The 4,363-nt window shown below is 41.0% G+C and overlaps 1 long non-coding RNA gene across 2 annotated transcripts; it reads right to left on the reverse strand.

Moving 5' to 3' along the window:
* Window positions 1-804: 804 nt before the first annotated feature.
* LOC147445496 (uncharacterized) lies at window positions 805-3,732 on the reverse strand. Of its 2 annotated transcripts, none has more exons than XR_015189916.1 (3): window positions 3,490-3,730; window positions 3,301-3,394; window positions 805-1,799 (listed from the first exon to the last, which is right to left on the reverse strand). It is a non-coding gene; the product is annotated as an uncharacterized LOC147445496 (long non-coding RNA). The 2 variants fall into 2 exon arrangements; XR_015189917.1 differs by lacking the exon at window positions 805-1,799 and adding an exon at window positions 2,778-3,073 and having other exon boundaries at window positions 3,490-3,732.
* Between the last annotated feature and the right edge of the window lie 631 nt (window positions 3,733-4,363).

Below are 4,363 nucleotides of genomic sequence, written 5' to 3' on the forward strand. Positions count from 1 at the left end.
TGTCCCACCTATTGAACAACTATCATAACACATGGTTCCTAGAGCCCAAAATATTGCTCAAGCTACACCTCTACCACCTTTAGTGCTAGGATCGCAATCTCCACATCCAAGAGTCACCCCTGTGAATCATGGGTTGTGAGCCATGTGGTGATTTTTTGGAAGGCTGTGAGGAAGATATAGACCCTAATATTTCCTATGGTATGGATGCATTTGAAGAGTGTCCACAATACTTCGTGGAGGACTGTTAGGGATAAGTGAAACCTGTCTATCAAGTAGCTGCTGTTGCGGCAAGAGTACAAAATATCAGTTTCACTATCAAGAGTCCACCTCTTCAATGCTACGAGTGTGGGGGTCCACATCGTGTAGCTGAGTGTCCCATTAGGCTACAAAAGAATGCCACACCAATGTAAACCAATCAAGCGAGTACAACTACAATGCTGATAGTCGTGTGCACTCGATGTGACTAAGATCATTTGATTGCCCAATGTCCTAATTATCCAAATACACCAAAGATCATGCATTGAACTTAATTGAGGTTATCGAGGAGCCATCACAAAGTACACCTCTGGTACCAGTAAATGTAATCACACGATCGATGCTCCAAAACCAAAATTATATTCTTGAGGAAAGAGACACATCATTAATTTCCCAGTCTCAAAAGAAGAAGAAAACACGAAGGAAGAGATCGCAAAAAGCAACTAAGTCAGACCCCAGTTCAAAGACCAATATAGGGACCGGGGACAATCTTGTGTATATGAACGACGCTGAAGAGGATTTTGATTCAAATGAGACCATGGAGACTAAAACGGTCACTAGGAAGGTAACAAACTAGTAATGCATGGGAAGGGGGAAAGGCAAGGGGTTGGGATATGCGTCAAGCATTGAGAAAAAAATTAGCCTTGCCTCATCCACATATGAGACACTTTTGAGGAATAGTACACTTTGAAATGGTAGCTTAATATATTGAATTAATGTGAATGTCAAGTACTCTCGAAAACACTCTTACACTAAATATCGTCAATTTATATGCTGAGGAGGAGTTAGAAGCACAGTGTATTCTCGACTTAGTGAAGTGACTAGACCTCGTGTATAGCATTGAGCAGCATGCCTGAGCACTACAACAATTTGATTGGCCTTTCTACACAAACAAGTAGTGAGCGTCAAATCCCCTTAATTCTAAGCCTAGACCCTTCTATTCATGGCTAATTTTGCCCACAACAACAATAAGCAGACAAGTCAAAACTCCTAAGATCCTTTTTCAGTGCTAGATGTGCTTGATTCCATTAAATAAGCATCCATACCTTTTCCATCGTCTCTAGAACTGACTCAAAGTTAGAAGATACATACTCTTCTATCATGCTTGAGAGTACTAATGATGCTTGCTGCAAACTTTCAACTGCATCTATGAAACATGGCTACATAAATAATCAGAATATAATCAACCCACAATTCTACCAAATACCAAGCTTGCTTCAGAGAGATCCCAAAAGGCCACTTCCACGGGTTAGAGGATAAAACAAAGGGCTCTACCCAAAAGAGCAAAATCCGAAACCCTACCTAGTGCTACTAGACTCCTAACATCAAAGGTCTCAGTGTGTTCAAAAGTCTATTTCTAGGATTGGCTATATTCTGCCTCACAGCATCCAACTCTATCTGAATATGTGAACCCTGTAGTGATTCCATGATTTTGCCAATGCATAAATTGTAGAATTGTGTGATTCCATGTATGTAAGGATCATAATAATTTCCTTGGATTAAAAAGGAGAATCCTGCTTTGCCAACATAGGTAGGCTCTGGACCTGTGAAGCAAAAAAGCGCGCACACAAACTCATGAATACGCTACATAAATTGGGGTGGGGTGTTTGGGGGGGGGGAGTTGCTGAAAGCTTGTCAAGATGAATGAAACTATTGAATATTGTTATTTTCTCTTAATGCTTTTTTTTTGTTGAGAGAACATTCCCACCGGGCATGAAAAAAAATGGTAGTTGATTCATACAAGAGGGATTCACCATGGGTGTGGAACATCAAGCCATAACAACCAATATTCCGCTAGAAATTTCTTTTAAAGTGGCATAGACAAGCCTTTCTAACTGTTGCCACACTAAGGCTTGTCGTAGGTGCTCAACGTTGCTGCTAATATTTTGATACCTAAGATGAGTTGATCTTGACAAACACCGTCAAGAAAAAATGAAACTCACGTATGCACGACAATAACTTCTCCTCCTTAAAGTCATCTCCTGAAAGTGATCGGAGACTGGAGTAAAATTCAGCACCTCTATGGCTGGGCTGAAACTGACGATGGTAATTTCCCAATTCCTACTTGAGAAAATGCATTTCAACAAAACCCAGCAACGTTTCCCTTTCTTGATTGAGATTTCACAAACAACCCACAAATAGTGACAGCAATCTTGAAGAACAAGAGAGAAGTCCAGTCATCTTGAAGAACAAGAGAGAAGCCATAACCCTCTTGAATCGATAAAGCTAATGCCTGCTCACTGGAGCCAGCGAGTGCACCTCCGATCCCTTGGAAGCAGGTTAAAAATTCTGAGATTATTTATGAAAACTAAAAGCCTAATCCTGATATTATTTCAGAGAACAGAAAGCTAAGTGAGATAAGTCGTTTAATCCTGGGTGGAGAAAGACTCTCCTGTCAATGTTTGCCAAACCTGAGCGGATATATCAAAGGCTTAACACTATTGTTAAGAATTGAAGAAGATAATGGCTAAATACTTTATGTTAAAAGACATATGGATTAATCTAAATCCATTGCTCTCTAGTGTTGGGAATAGGTATCACATTCAGCTGTTAGAATCGTTCAAAATGTACAATCCAAACCAGTGAGATGTACCGGCAACCCAATCTGTACATTAGTACATACATTCATACCCAAAACAGAATGGCACATTGTCCTTGCTATACCCACTGATTGAAGATCAGAGAGAATGATTCTATATACTTTAATCACCAAGCCCCATCACATGGCTAAAACGGGTCCAATCACAAGAACTTATCAGCTAAGGCCATATCTCAACCAGGAAATTCAAAATTCTGCTTACTTCAAAGACAATCTCATCTGAAAATGACGATTCAAAATACCAAGTGTTGGCAGCTATTCCTTTGACACTTTGTGAGAAATTACAACAAGTGATACCTTGATGCATCATAACAAAAAACAAAAGACTCGTGAAGCTGACATATCAAGCACATTTTCAAACAGAATAGCTACCTTCTTGCATATGAGATGTTTACAACATGGAAATCTAGCAGGAAAAAGTTATAGGAGAGAAAATGCAAACTTACCTGCCAAAGAGTGGCTTCTACACCTTCAACAGAGTCCGCCCCCTTCTCGATCTCCTGGGCAAGCTTCTCCACATGGCCGTACGTGGAATAGTAGCTGTTGAATGTACATCAGAATTAAAGAAAGAAACTCGACAAAGAGGTGGCAAAACAGAAAGGAAGAAAAGGCGGAAAGAGGAAGATGATACTTACACAATGTAGAGCTTGGTGGCCATATTTGATCGCCGCGCACACACAGAGAGAGAGAGAGAGAGAGAGAGAGAGAGAGAGAAGCTGTGAATGGCGGGTGGAAAAAGGTCTGCATGGCATGGAGCTCGGCAAAAGCCTTGCATGGCGCTGAGGAAGACCTTATGAGAGGGAGAGAGAGAGAACTGCCTCGTAATACACTCACGGCTGGGAAAAAACGAGAGTGAGAGCTACCTTGTAATACACTCGCGGCTGGGAAAAAGCGAGAGCAGCTGGGAAAACGAAAGCGGCTCGGAAAAAAACGAGAAGGCCACGCTTGCATTAGGCAAAGGCTAAGAGGCTTTTGTCCACGTGGATAGCTTTAGCATGCAGATAGCTCAATAAGCCTCCTATGCTTCCCATGTAACAAGGAAGATCATCATGAGCCACAATGGCCACGACCCAAGGAACCCAAGAAGATAGGAACTTACCAAAACCATATAGAAGAGATCGAGCGAGTCAAGTAATTAATAAGTTTGATAGAAAAGACGTAAAAAGATCTAGAGCCAACATCTAGGGAGATCCAAATTACAAGCACAATGTTCCCTACATAAAATCAACCTCACAAAGACCATAGATCTCTAGCCATACCTAGTGTCATCCAAGAAGAAAGTGACTAAGTCATTGAGAAGTGGACGTACTCCTTTCTTGTGGGAGAGAACATTTACAAAGGGATTACTTGACCCTATCAATTCGATCTTCCCCATGTCAAGGGACTGAAGCCCAAAAAGTGCTGTTAAATATTGCCAAATTGATGAATTTCATGGCTTCAAAAATTAGAACCACCATCATGTCTAAGCTATATGGAGACCCCGAGCTATTCTTAGCTCTTTGAGCTTTC

This window comes from Adiantum capillus-veneris, chromosome 12, assembly GCF_014529385.1.
Source record: "Adiantum capillus-veneris isolate H3 chromosome 12, ASM1452938v2, whole genome shotgun sequence".
Lineage (NCBI taxonomy): Eukaryota > Viridiplantae > Streptophyta > Polypodiopsida > Polypodiales > Pteridaceae > Adiantum > Adiantum capillus-veneris.